Source organism: Calonectris borealis, chromosome 1 (genome assembly GCF_964195595.1).
Source record: "Calonectris borealis chromosome 1, bCalBor7.hap1.2, whole genome shotgun sequence".
Taxonomy (NCBI): Eukaryota; Metazoa; Chordata; class Aves; order Procellariiformes; family Procellariidae; genus Calonectris; species Calonectris borealis.
In genome coordinates, this window is record NC_134312.1 from 163,790,611 (window position 1) to 163,811,030 (window position 20,420).

Here is a 20,420-nt window from a genome sequence, read left to right on the forward strand (position 1 = left end):
ACAAACCAAATGTAAAATGACCCAAACTATGACCATGCTTTGGGAAAAGAAGTGGTGGCAACCTAACAATGCAGAACAAGGAAAAGGGCTATTAAGATAACAGAGGGTGGGGCTGCATCCCATTTTTCTATCCAGGAAATGCTGGACAAAAATATGGGGGTATGCATACACCCCACGGCGGTGGATGCATTGTAATTTATGTAGGCTGGATTTCCACACGTAGCCAGCAAGCCAAGCCCCCAGTACAAGAAAAACAGCAAAGACTGAGTCACCTGATCCAGTCTGACATAATAGAATTTTAACTCAGCCCTTGCTATGTTTCAGTCAGTAATAAAAATATAACAGAAAAGAAAACAACTCACTGGGCAGTACGTAATGTAAAAATACATCAGTAGCATATGACAACGTACAGAAGCAAACCCTTGAGAGAAACACCAGTAACTCATTCTTGCCATAACAGAACAATATTTCAAATCAATTTACTTTATATCCATGCAACTTGTTATCCTTGACTGTATTGTGAGGCTATAAAGACTATCACTTGTTGACATAAAATACATTGTGGATTCAGTTAAACAGACTAGGGGGATTTAAAAGATATAACCAGAATACTTTGAAATACGTCCTTTTACTAACAGTTCGGAGTTGATTTAGTAAATGGGGAGATAGAATATTAATCAAACAACACTAAAAAATATGAGCTGACCTTAATAAAAATAAGTAGGTGAAGTTATAAATTAATTTAATTAACAGAAATTTAATATTAGGTGGTTCACATAATTTACCATGCTGACCATTCAAGTTTATTTCACTAATGAAGAGGGAGTATAAAAAAAAGGATGCAGTACAGCACAATAGTTTAGTATAATTTCATAATTTTCTCCAAACCCCTTTAGCAAATTGCATATCTTGAAATGAAATTCCATTTTGCATTCACACAACAGCATTCAAATAGCACAGAAACTTTGAGGTTATCGGTGACCTACTTGCATAATGCAAATTCTGTAAAAATACACAGGATCTATAGTGAGTAAAACCAAGGACTTGATTTTTCGTTAGGACAGGTAGGAAATCTGGGAACACAGAGCTATGTTTTTCATGCTTACAATTGCAAACATACATTATTAAATCATTATTAAATCATCTCATTATACCAAGTAAAGCCTCTCAAACTTTGTAAAACAAACACCCCAATGATTTTGCTCTAAGGCTCAAGGTTCACTCTGGCTGCCAAACTTGCAGCCACCTCAGTATATACCAAGCTGTAAGAAATAACTTGTCAACAACAAGTGTTGACAACACGGTTTCTGCTTAATTTCCAAGCAAATGTATGTGTACAAGTCACACATTGCATGTATGAAATTATCACACTGAAATCAGTAAATGAGGCACTAATGGGTGCCTCATGTTTTTAAGACTAGAAGATATTCATAAAATGATCAGTATTTCTTTTGTCTTTCTCTCTTAAAAGAGTACTTAATAGATAGCTTTGAAAAGGTTACACATGCCTTATTTCTCATGGTCTAAGCAGCCTTCAAGTTTCATATAATTAATTTGAATCTGAAATTTTCAGACCTTTTCTCACTTGTTCTTTTTTCTTCTTATAAACAAATGAGATGGAAATTAAGGCAGTATAAAATGTAAAATTAACATTGTCATTATTGCTTTATTAGTTTTGACCATGCTTCTCATTCAAGGGCCATAAGCATTTTCGCTGGCTTTCAGAGTTCCTGTTTCATGCCTAGGAATCTTTCAGTATCTCAAAGCCTTCTAGTCATTCTCCTTGCAGCTGCTGCTCAAAGGCAATCATGACTGTACTATCCACATTCAAAAGCAGAGCGTTGTTTGCTAGCATAATGTATATGCATTCTTGAGTGCACTTGCAGCCCAACTGACATGGATAATGACAAGTTCCCAGGAATGTCTGACAACATCAGGATTGTCAGGGAGGGTTTTAGAGAAGAGACTGAAGGTCTGGCCTTCCTTGTTACTGTGCTGCTCTGTACTATCCTGGAGCAACCTTAAGGCTCAAAACAAGACAAAACTCTGAAAGCATTATGACTTAGTATTAAAAAAACCCCCAAACTCCATGACATTCGTAGTTCTTCCAAGGAGTCATGGAGCTGTGGTGGTTTCGTTTTTTTGTTTGTTTGTTTTTTCAAATAATACCATTTAAAAATCATGATAAATGTAGGGTTCATTCTTTTGGCTCTTTCATTTTAACATATATTGTAGAGAAGAACGAAAAATTAAAACTTATAATCAATTAAAGCATGACTAAAATTATGGTTAAAAAGAACAGGAGAAAATGAATTTTATTGAAGCTGAATCTTATGCTGCCCTGTTGGTATTTGAAGATATATAATTCATCTTCATATTTTATGAAAGTTTTGGCGTTTTCATGTAGTGCAGGCTGAATCTTCACAGAGGCATTTAAAACAAGAAACAAAAATGGCAGACCAAAAAGCATGCAGAGAAAATATTTCAGAGATAAGTCTTTGTACAACACGTAAACCTTAAAATATAGCTGCTGCATTAAAATGCATTGTTTATAAATAAAGTCAATCTTAAAAACTCTCAAAATCCTTGCTGCATTTTTATTCTAATAAAATAATCTATATTTATTCTAAAACAAAGCAATTTTAGCTGTTTTCATTCAACTTTAAACTAAATGAAAAATCATTAGTAATTTTACTGAGAAGACAAGAGAATAGTTTCTTGGTAAACATGGAGCTACTCCACAATGCAGTATGGAAAAATTATTAACTAGAAAACTAGTTTGTTTGCAACATAATTGCCAAAACCTGGTCATTCTTCCATCACCTCCTACCTCTTTGTGCATTAGTCTATCAGAAATGATGCAGCGTGCCTATTTATTCAGGGACCTGGTCCCACTGAAAACTGACTTCCTCACCTTCCTTCTGAAAAAATGCCAGCAAAAGGGAGGGGTCTGGGGATGATTTGGGGCAGGAGGGAGAGGGAACAGGTAGAAGAGTACAGCATCTCTGAAGGAGATGAAATGCCATGGTACTGCACACGGTATTGGAGCGAGTCCATACAAAGTTCAGGAAAACAGCAGGAATTATAAGGTGCAGCTTGAAGAAAGCCATACAAGAAAACACATTTAATATATTTAAAGGCAAAGGAAAAGCCAAAGACTGAAGAAATTCACGCTTAGTTGCCCAGAAAGCCACATGAACTAGTTTGGGCCAACAAGATCACTGTCTAAAGAAATAAGTTCACCTTTAAGGAAAGATAAGGTAGCCATGCACTTTGATATTTTAAGCTTTTTGCTTGTTTTCATATCCTTAGGAAACCTTGTTCCTACTGGTATTAGGACAGTTGCCTCATCAGTCTGCTCCAGCATCCTTGCAGAATCCCAGGTGCCAGATCCAGACCATCATGGTAACCATGGGGATGTACAGTACAAGCGACAGTACACGAGGTCTGACCCAAAAGTATGGGAATTGGGAGATTTTGTCTTGGTAGGCAGAAGGAGGAAACCTGACACCAAGGGAAGTGTAGCTGGTGCCACCGCAAATAGTACAGTATGCAGCTGGCCCTCTGCAACTGTTCCACCTCTACATTGTGATAAAACACGATGATTGCTTCATATCTATGACACACAGCAATAGCAAAAAAATCAGGAAAATTTACTTATTCAGCCATAGTAATTGTATTTTACCAGGAAAGCAATGAGATATCCCATAAACTCACAAAACAATGTGACCTGTGTACCACATGGGAAAAAGTTATAGCACAGATAAGAGAAGAATTGAGTTACATGAATTTATGCCCACACTTATAACTCAAGTAACTACTTACAGCCAATCTTTGGAAATTCTGTCCTTGCCACCCTCCCTGCAGTTTGGATGCCAATAGGAGAGTACGGCAAAATATGCTGATATTCCCTTTTGTCTTATTTTATTGACACATCATACCCTCCAAAAAAAACCTTTTCTGTTTTAATGTTTAATAGTTGTAAATTATTTATATACACCTTTTTTTCATGTGTGTCGCCTAAGGATAAAACTCAGGGTTATTATTGCTGGTACTGGGAGAAGCAATCCTTTGGGTATGATCTTTGTTTTCACTCTCTCTGAAACCCTTTAGCTCACTGACTACAATGAAGCTGAGTGCAAAGAATGTACCTGTCAATCATCTAGGGATTTAAATCTATCGAACCCTGCTAGCTACTCAACTAAGCAAATGCATTTTCACTCACACAAATTTTAGAATAGCCTTGCATCTCCTTTTTGGAGAAGAAAACATGCATGTAGAGATATTCAGAAGCACAAAAAAAAAAAAAGAGGAATTCAGTGTTCAAAGGCAAACACAGCAGTGGGGTTAACCTGTTCCACAAATTCCTCATTTATGAGCATGCATGTGAGAATATAAAACTAAAGACGAGGTTATTTATAGTGCTGAGAGTGCTCAGGACTCCAAGATTTCATTTTCAGCTGAAAGGGTGCATGGTATCGGTTAATATCCAGGGAATATAATCACAGAATAATCCATTTTGAGGGAAGTGAGCCCTATCTTCGAAAACTTCAAATAACAATATTTATAGGAACACAGTTCTATAAGGGTACAGTGTAAATTTAAAAAAAAAAAAGGCACTTTATTATGGTAAAAAAAGGAAAAAAATAATAGAAAATGAGCTCAGGTAACTATCTTTATCCTCATGTAAATTAGATTAATTAGTATTTTTGTAATCTTTTGGGAAAAGCTGATAATAGTAGCTGCATTGTTTATGCAAATAGTATCCAAATATGCAAAATGGACATAACCAGATTATAAATTAAACTTCAGCTAAATGATTAGCCTCAGTCTATCTCTAGAAAGCGGAAAAACTCATTAGAAACATTGACTCTACATAAAAAAAGAAGGAGAAAACATTATAATTTTCTTTTATAATATGCGGGAATAGTATGTACAGAAAATGAATCTTAACATTGCCTTAAATCTTCATTTTCCTCCCATTTGGAGTTGATTTTGAATCAATGCAAGTTCTTTGACAGAACCTGTCTTCTGAAGGGACAGCACAGTTTACTGTTTCAATAAAATAAACCCAATCTTTATAGCAGCTAGACCTCATCAGAATTCAGTATGTAGCAATATCCTCCTTGCTGAAGAAAAATATGAAAAAATAGCTATATTGAATTAATTCCCTGGCTTAACAGAACAAACATATTATCAGGGAATATTCACAGAAGTTTGTCAGGCTTGTTTACTCATGCATTGCCTTTAGTTAGAAGTACAGAAAAACTAGGAGATAATATTTTACTCAAATATGAATTTTTATGCGTATGTGTTAAATTTCGTAAAGAGTAAAGATTCTGGTTGCTGAATCTTGAACTTTTTAAAAGCAGACTGCCCTTCAGAAAGTACAAAATCGGTATTTTGAAAGTGTCATTCCTTTGAAAATTTGGATCAAAAACTCAACATCAAGACACATTATTGAAGCTTGAAATGACCATAAGATTGGCCTTCAAAATCAAACTTACTGCCCTACTCCTTTATATCTATTATTTTAGCTTTATAAAATTCCTCATTTATCCAAAAAAAGAAAAAAAGGAAATATGCAGGACTAAATACATCACATCATGATTTGAAAGAGCTGGAAAAAAAAATCAGCATGAAAAAGGATGTATAGTACAGTCGGCAATCAACATGCTACGCAAACTTGCATACAAACTACTTGCAAAATTCAGTTTGAGTTCCAGTATCAGTTCTATGTTTTTGAAAAAAGTGTTAATCCCAACTCTGAGAACTTCCAACATCCTTAAACAAGAAAAGTACAAGACACAGCTTGATCCCCTTTGTCTCGGATGTATAGTCTCATAGATGCACCCTAGGAATTTTGTTTTAATTTTTATAGGAGCAAATAGAATTTTTCATTTAGCTATAAATAGAAGGAAGGATAAACCAGTATACCAACAATAAACTTGTTCTGTCCTATGTTTGATAGCTTTGTGTTTCCAAATAGAGCCCTATTTTAAGTGGATACCACTTCCTTGTCCAAAAAGTTACTTCAAAAAGTGTACACAAAAACTGTAGTCTGCTGTAATAATACTGTGAGCTTCTGAGGTCAGCAGGTTTAAAATAGAGTGGAAGAGTTGTGTATTCTAGCAAAAGAAAAAAAAAAAGTAAAAGCAAGTTTGTGCCTATGATAAGCTACCCCTTATTTCAGTTGTCCATTTTCCTCCACTCTGGAAAAGAAATTGGTTCCGAGCGTCTGGATTTTTTTCTGCTCACAGTTCTGCATTGATTTTACCCCTAACTAATACATAAACAATTTTATCTTGAGAGTGACTTATTTTTGGTTTGTCAAGCTAACAAGAATTGAAATCATGTTTTTCTTTCATTTTTGTGCAGTCTGCATATGCACATTCTTTTTTTAGAATGAGAGTGGTTTTTTTAGACATCCATGAAGTGTTGATATTTCAGATAATTTTTTTTCATCATGAACTGGGAAAAAATCCCCAACTACTACTAATCCCAAATCAAATCAGGGGGTGGCAGAGATCTTTTCCTATCTAAACATGTTTCTTAGAATGATTATGGGATTTAAGCATTTGGAACAGAGGATCAATATGAGTGTCATTATATTTATGTATGTCTTTGGAAAATGTGGCTGCTTTGAAGGAGATGATAGGTAAAAAGGCAGTAAAGAAGAGAATTAGATCTAAATATGTTTCTTTGAGTGATTATGGAATGCAAGCGTTAGGAACAGAGGTTCAATGCTGCTAACCATTTCACTACTGTCTACCAATAAAATGACAAAATAGGAGTTAAAAAGACAATATGGAAAGTAATGATACTTCAACAATTAAAGTTCTTAGATGTAAGAATATGCAAGTGTTTCTCAGCATAAATACAAATTATATTTTCTGATTTACAGCTGGATGACTTGGGACAAGTCTATTTGACTACTTTTCCATAACTCAAGTACTCAAGCAGTTGTATTGTCCAATGCACATAGCATATAAAAGTATAAATAGTGAAAGGATATTAAAGAGCAAAGGTCAGCTTCCTCTCTGGAAAGACAGCTAAGCCAAATATACTGCAGTTTATAATAAGATCGTGTTTATCCATAATAAGCAAACCCAGCAAGGATCAATAGCTACATTATATTCAGACTTACAGGCAAGGAAAGACATAGCAGACCCAGAGTCCACTGGGAGCTTTCTGAAGTTCACAGTATCAAAGTCTCCAAGCACTAGTCCGACTGTATCTAACATTACTAACTTCAGTTACGTTCCAGGAAACCAAACAATGTACAAATGTTTGCTAATAACTCCCTCATCACACAGCTTCTGGCCTCTTCAGGCAACATTTCTGATCTGCATCTCTCTCTCTTACTGCTCAGCCTGGTACCCTTTATCATTTTTGATAGTGGGCTTGTTAGCTAGACTTGAGGTTACCTGCCGTGCCTGCCTGCCTGATTGGTAATGAGGCTCAGTTGCCCTCTGTAAATGTATACCAGCTGCGGAGAGATTGATAAAATCTAACAACGCGTGTGAGGTGTCAAAAAGCTTCTCTCAAGTTCCTGGCATCCATCACAAATCTATACAACTGTATCTGAGGACTTCATGCAGGCTGAAAAAGGAGAGCTTTCCTTTGTGTTGAAGATGGCCGGGTTGACTTGCAAACCTACAAGATCTTTCACATCACTCACCAGAAGCATGGCACCAGGTTCTTCAGGAGAACATTGCACATACAAATATAGGACATCTAAACACTATGGGCAGCTTTTAGCATTTCGGATACTCCTCCAAGTAAGTTTGTGAGGAACGATTCACAAGAAAGTGACGTACAGGATCTCTCAGCCCATCTGTAGGGTAGGTAGCTTGTACTCAAAGTTAGGGGTTTTGTGTTTACATACAGCATTGTGTACGTTCTCAGGGTGTAGGGGCTTGCATTTTGGGTTGGCTTTTTTGTAATCAGTGTTTTGTAAAGGTCCTAACCAGGCTCCTTGTTGGCAGACTTTGTCCCTACGTCAGGAGGGTGAGGCAGATGCCCTCCCTGAGCACATTAAAGTTTTCATCTTTTTGTCCAGATCAGGGGACTCACCTGAATGCAGTGCAACTCCATCTTCCCATAAAAAAAAAGGGTTGTGGAGAAAGGAGATGGCATGCATGTCTGAGGTAAGCTCTGGGTGTAGCTATGATGGACTAGGAGGAAGTTCCAAATCTCACAGACTGGGACAGATGTGCATGCAGTGACCTGCTGATTTTCACATGTATACTGGTTACAGAGACAGGCTAAAGGGAAGTGCTCTTTCATTCAGAAAGACTATTAGTCAGTCATACTTTCAGGTACTGTATTGCCACTGAATATTCCTTGAACTCATCATTGCCATCCAGAGGGACCTTGACAGGCTTGAGAGGTGGGCCCGTACGAATCTCATGAAGTTCAACAAGGCCAAGTGCAAGGTCTTGCACATGGGTCGGGGCAATCCCAAGCACAAATACAGGCTGAGGGGAGAATGGATTGAGAGCAGCCCTGAGGAGAAGGACTTGGGGCTGTTGGTTGATGAGAAGCTCAACATGACACGGCAATGTGTGCTTGCAGCCCAGAAAGCCAACTATATCCTGGAGGTTGAGGGAGGTGATTCTCCCCCTCTACTCCACTCTTGTAAGACCTCACCTGGAGTGCTGTGTTCCGTCCCCACCATAAGAAGGACATGGACCTGTTGGAGCAGTCCAAAGGCCACGAAGATGATCAGAGGGCTGGAGCACCTCTCCTATGAAGACAGGCTGAGAGAGTTGAGGTTGTTCAGCCTGGAGAAGAGGAGGCTCCAGGGACACCTTATAGCAGCTTTCCAGTACCTGAAGGGGGGTCTACAAGAAAGCTGGAGAAAGACTTTTTACAAGGGCATGTAGTGATAGGACAAGGGGTAATGGCTTTAAACTGAAAGAGGGTAGATTTAGATTAGATATAAGGAAGAATTTCTTCTCCATGAGGGTGATGAGACACTGGAACAGGTTGCCCAGAGAAGTTGTGGATGCCCCATCCCTGGAAGTGTTCAAGGCCAGGTTGGATGGGGCTTTGAGCAACCTGGTCTAGTGGAAGGTGTCCCTGCCCGTGGCAGGGGGGTTGAAACTAGATGATCTTTAAGGTCCCTTCCAACCCAAACCATTCTATGATTCTATGATTCTATGATTCCCAGAGATGGAGGCCAAACCCCATGACGGCCTGTTTTCTCCTCTCTGCCAGAGAGGAACTCAGAATGGGAATCCTCATACAGCCAAGAGAAGAAAGTCCTCTGTCAAAAAAAAAAAAAAAAAAAAAGTCAACGTTTGAAGCAGTGGCAGGCCTAAAGGTAGCCAATAGCTATCCATACCTGAAATCCCAATTCTTTTAGAATTACCAGTTTCTTAGGAAACCAAAATTAAGAGAAAAAAACACAAACACCTTCACCACTTAGGATCCAGATCCTGGAAACCACATATGTGACTGTGCACTGAAAGACTCAAGTAAGTTGATGAAGGATCAGGAGAACATGGCAGTGACATATTTTCCACTTGTTTACAAAATTAGTAATACATTCAGCCACAAAATAAAAAGCCTGAATTCTATTCCCTGCTCAGCTACAATGAAACTGGAGCCTCATCTCCCAGTGGACACATTGATTTGCTTATTTTCTGTCCCCTGGAACTTTATATTCTTCAACACAGACTGCCACAGTCTCGCTGCATAGAAAGGAAACTAGTTTCTATCTTGATGCTCTAATAGTAGTCTTAGGATGTGGATTTATGGTTCCTTAGTCTGATGAGGGACAGGAATCTAGATCACTTACATCTATTTGATAAGATAGTGGGCATATTCATCCTCAGTATTTTAAAAAGAAAATAATTTGCCTTTAGTAAGGCCTGTGTACTAGATGTGTTTAAAGATACTTTATCAGGTTTGCAGGTATCTAAAGTGCTGCTGCTGCAAAGCAAACTTAATGGTGAAACCATCTGACGTAAACAAAGAAGTGCCCGGCTGTGAATGCTTGTAGAGATGGCCAACAGTTAGTTGTGCACCTGGGAATTTAAAATTTGCCTTATACTGGCTTAAGAAGCATTAGCCTTTCTTGAAGGTGGTCCAGATTTGTCTTTTTACTCAACTTTTTCTAGACTAACACCTCAGGTTTTTGTCAAAGACAAACAGGGGTTGAACAAACAGGTCAATGCTTTGTTTGACCATCACAAGATCATTTTACACTACTCCCGTTTTGCCAGTGGAGCAGTAAAAAGGCAGATTTTCCGGGCTATGTAAATTCTGATTTAAAGGCTTAATGGAATTGTATATAAAATCCAGAGAGAATTGTTTCAAATATGCAGAAATAAACAGAGTTAACATGCTTTAGAAAATTCTACTGTTTCTTTGGGAATAATCTGCACAGAAAGAAGGAATTAAAATCTGAAAAAAAGCATTCATCATGGAATTACTAGCCAATTAAATCAGACTAGAGACAGTGGTGAGAAGAGCTGGATAGTCAATGGTAGTAATTTACTGATAGTCATTTATTTTTCTCATTTTTGTGACAACTAAGACATCTAATGAAAAGGAAAAGATTCTCAGTCTTTGAGTATTCAGATTCTGATGGAAGGATGTTTTTATCTGAAAAGTAACTGCAGAAGCATCTATCGATAGTATAAGAAAACTTACATATGAAGTTGAAGAAGAGTTGAAGACATAATAAGGGGAATTTCTAATGAATATTACAAATTTTATTACAAATGTAGCTCCAGCTTTGATGAAAGTTGAGACCACAGTCCAAATTAAGAACTTGTACCTTCCAGTAGTTTTTTTCTTCTAAAATAATTCGTTAACTGTCATCAGGAGCAGAGTCTTTGGTGATCTGGTACATATTCTGCCACCGACAAGCCAGTTGTCTTCTAAACCCTTAGCCACCTGGATAAGTGAACCTTCATGAGGAAGTTGCATGAGTACCTGAAATTCATAAATACTTAGTATTTAAAAATAAAAGAAACTCGGTAAAAGCAAAAATAATTTCATTTTTTAATGGCAGTCCCCTTTCTACCTTTCCTTTGCCCAAAACAGAGAGAAGTAAAGAACCTGCCCATAGATCTAATTTTACCAGACTTCCTCAAGGCTTTCCAGTTCTTGCTATCTGAAGATTTCAGTGGTCTCACTGTCAGGTCCAGAGTTTCTAGTAAGTAAAACAGAAACAAGTTATTATTATACTATTATAATAAGTTATTATAATAATTAAAGAGGACCTCAAAACCAAGTGACACAGACTGTCTTGCTTCCAGACTGCTTGGTTCTATCTGTCTCTACAGCAGATTTGCCTTGGAAACAGCTAGTTGGAGCAGTCCATAACAGACACGAAGGAATAAGTTAAAATATAAGCACTGTGGATCATCAGGGGTTCAGGTCTTGAGTTCTGTCTTGACAGTGTTTGTTAGCAGTGCCCAGAGTTTAGACCACTGTGATGTTCAGCATGATACCAAACTTCAAAGTGCCAACCTTGTAGCAAAATTCTGACTCTGGAGTATGGTGGGGCCTAAACCCAATAAAAAGCCTAGTGTTAGATAATTTGACACCTGACTTTCAAGTATCTGACATCTTCAGTAGAATCCACAGCTTTCTGCATAAGCAGCTCTTCACAGGAACATAAAATCAGGACTATGACAGGGCATGGTAATACCGACAGATTTTGTTCAGCTACCCGGAAATTCAAAATTCTCGTTTGTCCTATTGGGCCTCTAATGAAGAAGTCTGACTGATTTGTCTGCCTGACATTAGGCATGTGTTGCATTGGTAGGCCGTATGAGAAATGTAGAAATAGACAGAATGTGTCTATGGCCATTACCAGGTGTCTGTACATCTCACTTAGGTCCTTGATGAACTGTCCTAAGGGATCTTTGGAGCTCAAACTCCCCTTCCTCCCACACACACCATATTTTGAAGCTTGCTCGAAGCCTAAATGCAAGACAAATTTAAGCTTGAGCACAGGAGACCAAAATGTGGACTAGTCGTAGTAACAGAGTATGAGAAGGCTTAAACCATGGTTTCTTGGCAGGTTAAGGCCACCCAAATCATGTCTGACACTATCTTCCTACTCCTTTTTTGAGCCTGTGCTTGTGTGGCTCCTCATTCAGGGAGCTGATTTGGCTTAAAACTTACATTTTTGCCAGGTTAGCTTTTGACTGGCCATTCACAAATTCAGATGGCAAGAATCCCAAGGACACACTTCTTTTCACTGTGATGACTAACAAAAGAGTATAACACTTCTCTGTAAGGTGCATGCAGTCTCTGGACAGAAAGATCTGTTCATTGCATCAAACTTTTTTGAAAGCTAATTTTGAGGTAACAGACCTAGGAAAATGAAAGGACCAGTTTTGACATCTGAAGGTAAATTGTTAAAATACCAATATATGGAACACTATGCAGCTAATTAACTTTTACAGCCAATATATAGCCAATTAACTTTTTCACATTTACCATATGTTTGTCTTCCTTCAGGGAGTATTTCCAGGAGGAAATCATAATGGGAGATATTCTGCCTTTTATATGGGAATAAGATCTGTTGATGATAGCTACAAATTCTTACATAGTTCATGGTAGCTTCAAAAGAGGGTGCTGTTGAAATCTGAGAAGTGAAATGTAGGAGTTCAGCAACTAATTTCATGGTTTCACTATGCTCGTTTCCATAACTGGTTAACTATAAATGGCCTTTTGTCTTTTTCCTGACAACAACCCGGAGCAGTCAGTATCAGCAGTACTCAAAAAAGAACAGGACATCAATTCAGACAAGACACTAGCTGAATAAATTATTGTGACACAGTGATACAGTGTGTCTCCAAGCTCCTTGACTGCTCCTCTTGGGAATAACCATATATTACTATCTATAGTACAGTAACTGTACAGTCCCAGGTCAAGTCTCAGCATATGTTGTTGCGGTGAAGGCCTTTGCTACAGCTTTTATGTGGGGACTTGTCCCCTAAAATCTGCCCTTGTAAACAAATTGTGGTAAATTTTTCCATTCTAGACGATAGCGGTAGTACTGGCTGGTGCTCCTACAGCCTTCCTCTCTTCACTGTCACCAGAGAGAAACACTGCAGTCATCCTGCAAACATCTGAAACCTATTACATGCAGACAAACTTGCCTGGAATTTCAAAATGCTGTCTTGAAATTATAAAACTAAAATACATAAATGAATGCATTGACCAACTCCAAAGTCCACAATTGCTTTTGAGCTGTTTGGTAGTGTAGCTCCCCAGTTCATTTTGCAGTCCTGGTCTCTCTCCAAAAGAACAGTTAGAGCACACTGAAGTCTCTTTTTTGCACCTGTGGTTGCAGAAGATGGTCCTCCAATGGCAATCGTAGGGACCAGGGACTATGGACGTGCCTAACTCTTGCCCAGACATGCAATTGGAAGATGCTGGGCTCCTGGGTCTCATGGTGGGATTGTGGCCTACATGACTGGGTCACGGGTGTCACTGCGCTTAAGTGAGGGAAAAACACTGTTGTCATGTGCCAGCCAAAATTGCTCTCCCTGCTCTAACAGTAATAGTGGAAGGAGAGATAGTTGCTTGGGTGTTCAGGCGGTTAAGTTCTCAGATCAGAGGAAATGGAATGAAAGGAACTAATGAGGAGGAATTAACTACTGCTGTGGTGAATTGGTTGTTGTTTATCACTGTCCAGAGTTGAACAGTCAGCCCGTAATTAAGTAAGACTTGCTGGAAAAGGTGCAGCAGTGTTTGCACACTGTACTGATTTTATTCTATTTTTTCAGTTTATTCCAATACAATTGCTTATACATTTATTTGATTAACAATGACATTTATCTTGGAGTAGCAGTGGTGGAATATTTATTGGGAGAGCTGAGGAGAAGAATATGAAGGATTATCTTAGTTGTGTCTGGCTTAATCGTTGATCCTAGAATTGAACTGTCTTATTTAAAATATTATTTAAAGTATCTGACACAGTTTTTAACATAAGTATATAAATAACTATTAAAAGACTAATTTTAGAGTTATCAGTATTTTAAAAATATGGAAGGAAATATTCTGATTTCAACACTATGATCTGACAATGAAAGTAGAATATCTAACATGAATAAGATAGGAAAAAAAAATTTTTTTTTGTTTAATACTAAATATTTCCCCCAAATAGCTGTGGGAAATACACTTCTTGTGGGTCAAACTACCACACTTCCTCCATTTTCTTTTTAAAATGCGAAAACTTTGCCAATCTGACTAATGTCAAACACTTTCTTCTTGTCGCATGAAAATATTCATTTCATTTTCAAGTTATTGAGCCCTTTCTGGGTTTAAAGGAGATAAATATCCAAAAGTAACACTATATTAAAATGTTTAATTTAAAAATATCACAGAAATTATTTTTCATTCTGAAGACAGAACAACTCATTCTCAAAATGTATCTTTTAATATTTTTATTTAAACTCTTCACTAAATTTGCAAATTATTTTGATTACTCCAAAATGTCACTTCTTGCTGAATTATTTTTTGAAAAAATGTCATCTAGCACTGACAATGATCATACATCAACACAATAATCCATTACGTCAGCAAAGTCCTTTTTGATTCATTTTTACCTCTGTTATTGAGAATCTTCTCTGAATATTTCATTTTGGAAAAATAAATTCTCAATCCTAACTGTTTAAATTTTAATGCCTTGAAACACTTGATGATAGAAGAAAATATATCTTTATCACCTAGGAGGCACTCCAAGCACACTGTTGGGTAAGATTAAAATTCAAAATTATCTTGATAAACTGGATAAATAACCTGGAAAAAGATCCTCAATCCAAACAGGATGCAATTCTCCAAATAGAAAGGCAACATTCTGCACTACTTCACAAAGATAAGAACGATAGGCTTGGTAGCATTGTGCAAAAAAGAATCAGGATCAAAGCTAAACAACAGTGATTAATGTCATGCAATTACAAAAAAATGTAATAATAATTATTATCAGGATATATAAATAGGAACACTCTCTCAAAAGCACAGGATGTACCCCTTTCTGCTTTTTTTGGTAGAGTTCCTTTTTATATGGTCTTGGCTGAAATGCTTTCACCTGCAACGTAGGGTAGATAAACACCAGGTAGAGTGTCCAGGAGGTTGCAGTTGTAATGTTCCTGTAATTAAATGTTCCTGTAATGCAATTAAAACATTGTAAGATACAATGTGAATGCTAGATGTGAAGAAAAACATTTTCCGTGTTTGCTGTAGACAGACTATGTGAGGTTTAGTTTCAGAAAGGGAAGATGTATATTATATATTATGAAAATATGCCAATTTAAACATTGAGGAGACTAAAGAATATCCATTCTGGAAATTTCAAAGGACATATGTTGGTCAGGAATTATAGGTAGAGTTTATAGAAACTACCATTTATTTTAATGAAAATCAAGAACAAAACCTGAAATATTTCTGGTTATCTGTAACCAAATTTATTGCCACACTTTTCTTCTGTGAGTATCTTTTCAAAGGTAGCACATTAATCACATTAACAAAAAGCAGGCATTTAAAACTGCCTTGAGACACACTGAGAATAATTTTTGACATTTAAGTATGTGCTTACCCTTTTGTTCCATAACATTTACGATAAACTTATGGTTTTGTCCTCAAGTTTTGTACCTACAGTCACATAAAAGCAAATGCATTTGTTAATTATGCATTTGTTATACGTATTTGTTAATTAATCTTCAAAATAAAATGGTAAAGAAACTGAATGTCTGCAATAAGGAAGTCTGGAAATTAGAATTGGAGTCATCAAAGAACAACTGTCTATATGACAGTCAAAAGCATTCTTTTTTCAGTTTTTGAAGATGATTTTAATGTCTGTGTTAGAAAAAAACCTATTCAACTGTCAAAAGTGCTTGTAAGAGAACTGAATTACTCTTTTGTCCTGAATTTTCTGGAATGAACTGAATAAGCACTCAGCAGTCATGGATGTTAAGGCCCAGACAGCAACTACAATGCTCGAGTTCCAAGTTCAGGAGTTGATTGCTGTTCACTTGTCAAATAACTTGGTGCAAATCTTTCCCTAATTCTTCATACACTTTTTCCATGAAGGGATTAAACTCTCTTGCAGTTCTGTGCCGTCACAAGTTGTTTGGCTCAAAGGTTCTTGATGTATGTTGTCCCAAATACCAATGCAAGACTTTGCACTAATAAAGTAAAATTAAAAAAAAAAACAACAAAACCCAAAACCCTGTGATATTTTTCTACTTGTGTTTTATGCAAAAAAATATTTTGCAAAAGATAAGAATGTAGCTGGCAGATGACCAGTCATTTTATTTTGACTGACATAATCTCCAGTCTTTCAGCACAAAGTCATCTGCTCCACAGAATGTGCAACAAGTGAAGATTTGTTTTAATTGTATATTTAGCAAGTGTCCACATATGTGGTGTCAAAATGTTGTTAACGGACACTTAGTTTCCTGAAATAATTCTTCCAGTTCACTTTTAGATGATGTCCAAACCTGGGCATTCAGTTGCATCAACTTTGGCTCTGGAAGCCTTATTCCTGTGTTTATTTATTTCAAACCAACTAATGATGAAACAACTTAATTGCTGACAGCCTTTCTCACTACGTTGCTTTAGTAACAATTACAGAAAACTGATCACTGAATAAATGTTTGTTATTAATAATAATCAAACACACCGGGAAAGTGCATCTTTGCTTTCTGTTGCGTGGAAGATATGCACAAGACAGGTACAACTTTATTTGGGAAAGCAAATGGCTAACTTGACTTTGGAATGAAATTAAATAGAATCCCCGAAGGTCATAGCACATGCTAAACCACAAGGTAATCCTGCTGGTAGATTTCTTTCTTGATGCATAAAGCTGAAGTATGCATCTATCATGGTTAGCATTTTTTTCATTAGCACTTGGCTTGACAAAACTGAGAGATTGTAAGTGTTGTTGTACATCCTGTTTTCTTCAGTCCCCCAACATTATAAGCTTTGAAGATTCTGAGTATATTTGTTTCTCAAATCCTTCCATCAATGTGTCATGCTCTTCATATGACTTCTGCTTACAACACTCCTCAAAAACTAATACCTTGATTTTATATTACCCTCTGTTCCCTCATTCATCACAACGATGTTGCAGATCAGTTGGGACAGTAGAGAGGAATCACTGAAGAAGGTGGAGGTACATACTTTTTACGCCCAGATTTTGCTGATTATTTTTTGTTTTACTGGGGAAAATTATTGTTTTAAACCCATATTATATTTATCAATTTAAATTAAAGACTAATGAGCCTAGATGTAGTATATCTAATCCTTTTTTCATCTTGATTTCCTCTCTTTTAAGCTTTAACATGTCATTCTTATTTATTAGCTTGATCACTATTTCTATTCTGTGACTTTATAACAGCTCACTAGTTAAAGACTTTATAAATCACAATTATTTTTTCATATAGAATTTATTTTGGTGTAATTTCAATGTGGTTATTTATAGGTGTGTTACTATTAAAATTGTGGTGCAGTTAGTACAAATAATTTTATACCAAAGGTTGTGCAGCATTCATTTTTTTTTCATGTAAAAAGAGCATGTCAATGTTGTTTGTTTTTACAATAGGTAGTACACTACAGCAGCTAAAATCTTTGGATTTGATTTTTCCTCAGCTCTGTTGTCTTCTAAACTCTTCTCCCCCCGATTTTACTTTATTTTTATTATTCATTTTTGAATTGGTTGTATTTCAAAAATAATTAACTGCTGGTTTGAAAGCTAGACGATGTTAAGAAACAAACAGAAATCTCTAAAAAAGTTTTGTTTGAGTCACCTGAATGTGTTAATGGGTAGGTATTCAAGAAAGCACAAAATGCAGTTGAGTGTACATATATAACCCTTTTAAAGACAAATAGCTTATAGTTGAGCTAAGAATGGGCAGTCAGATAAGGGTCTCAGGGAAGCGGGCAATATGATCAAGCTGAGCACAAAGAGAATGATCTTTGCAAGAGCATTTTGAATGGATATTTTTGTCGATATTGCAATTTTCAAGGCAAAAAATTAATTAAAGTAATCAAAGTGAGAGATGAAAAAATGAAATCAAGTTGTTTACTTTTTTTCTTTTGCGGGTGGGTAGGAAAGTCTTTAACTTAGAAATGTTATGCATAAGAAATCTGTAAGTCATAAAGGCAGTTGTGTATTTATTAGCTATAACTGACATTGTATCCACTTCTCTTGCAAAAGTTGTGTCAGTTATTTCCAGTAGTGCAATTGTATTGCTTTCTTCTGCGGCCTTTTTGTACATTTAGACTTTGTGATTTTTACCTGTCTTAAAATATTCACTTTTGATCTTTTTATTGACCAGGTGACCTTCAAGGCTCATGGAACTGGCAGAGGCAGTTGGGCTGAAGTGGGAGCGGAAGATGAAATGCAGGCAGGGACGGACCTCAGAGGCAGGACTGGAGCCTTAATCAGCCGGTTCCAGGGCGCATTACGCTGGCTGCATGACAATTGCCAGGGAATCGTAAAGAATGCATATTCTCAAAATTTTCCTCGAGGTGAACCAGGGAAGTAATTTAAAAGCAGCCTGGGAAGAGATATGGCTTAGAGTAGAAATGAAGCCTAAATCTGGTCCAGGGCGTGGATTAATGTGAGGGGGAATGCATTGCTTCAAGGCTGACTGGACTGTCCCAGGGATCAAATGCCAGTCAGGGCTGTAGTTAGGCGGCTAAAGCTACATCTACAATGCTCAAGAGAGAGATTAAAGATAAGTAAAGTCTGATTTATGGTTTCAGTTAGGGACATGGTTATTTATAATACAACATTCTTGTTTGATGTTCCTGTCTACATTTAATTTTATTTCTGATAGTGATATCTCTTGTTGCTGTTATTCTTCCAAGCCCTGCTCATTTTTCCTTTCCTAGTCATATATAATATATTTTTGTGAGGTCCTGCTTACACATAAATATTTTCATTTGGTCGGTGTCCATTTTACTTAAAGGAATAGCTACAGAAATGTTCTACAGAGGTAACACTAAAGCACTGTTATCTTTAAAAAAATAGTTCTTGATATCATAAAAGGAAGTAGTTAAAATAATACATATTTAAATATAGTTAACTTAGTGCTAATTGACATCTTTTAATAGTTTAGCTATGATGGGAAAATTCCAAACTTCTTTGGGTAGTTGATAGATGCCAGTTTAAGATAATTGCAGAGAGAAGGCCCTTTTCAAATAGGATGAGAAGACAGATTGTATTTTAACTGAGGGATGCTAAGAAGAGGGTGCTATATATTGAAAACTATTTCAGATGTAATAGTCTAGTAGAAAAAAAGAAGACTGCATTTATGGGACAAGAAAGGGAAGCTATAGAAATCAGTCTAAAAGGTAACTGGGTGACTTGTCTAGATAAACTATGAAAACAATGGGCTAGTTAAAGTACTGGGAGTATATACACTATAGAATGCCTACGAAAGGGAGTGGTCCTTACTTGGTTGCATGTTAGCCTCATCAGCGTGAAACTGATCAGTTTGGTAAGGCTGAATAATTCTAAAGGCAACACTTGCCTCTTTCACAGTTTAGATGTCTGAAAGTTAGGTGTGTAAGTCAGAAGTAGTCATGCTAAATTCTTTTTGGTGATGATGGAAAGAAACAGGCACCTTCGGATTAATCTGGCCTGTCTCAAGTATCTATGTTAGGGTGAGCTAAATTGTTCTTTGGAGCTCTCTTTCTCTCTTCCATCAATACAAATTGATGATGACAGACTTAAATAACATTTTGGATGTCTAGAGCCAGGTGAGAATAATACCCCTCCCTCCACATCTCCCACCCATATTCATAAAATAAAGACCTGTATGCACACCCATCTCATTCTTCAAAATGGGATATTTTCCCTCACCGAGTACATTTCTGCTTTCAAGCCTTCCAAAGCTGGTTGCACCACAAAGCACAGAGGAGCAGAACTGTGAATAAAGAGCTTTAACAAGACTCAGAAGAGACAGTTTCTAGTTCTTCCATGAACCAGATAAAAGGAGTAGAACTTGAAAACATAGGTAAGTCATCTGTGAAAATGGGATAAGCAGGAATGAGCAGGAAATAGCTGTTATTTTGAGGGAATATAAAAAAAATAGAAATATGTATAAAATATTTAATACAAATAAAACTAGAAGTATTAGGTTCATTTGGAAAAAGAGTTTTTTTCCCCCCCCACTTCTAAGGTTAAGAATATTTTTTATGCAATTACTTTTTAAAACTTTTTATTATTATTATTGTTTTCAGTCATTTTTGACAAAAGGCTATGGAGAGATCAGAAGGAAAGGGTTCGCAATAGATCAGTCAGCCAGACAATAATTAAGAGCTGATATGTCCTTGAAGACAGCTTCATAAGGTGAAGGAATTTTAACAGTGTTAGGGAACGCCTCTCTTGCTAAGCTATCCCTTGGTTTGGTAAAATATGTGTAGCATATGCATCT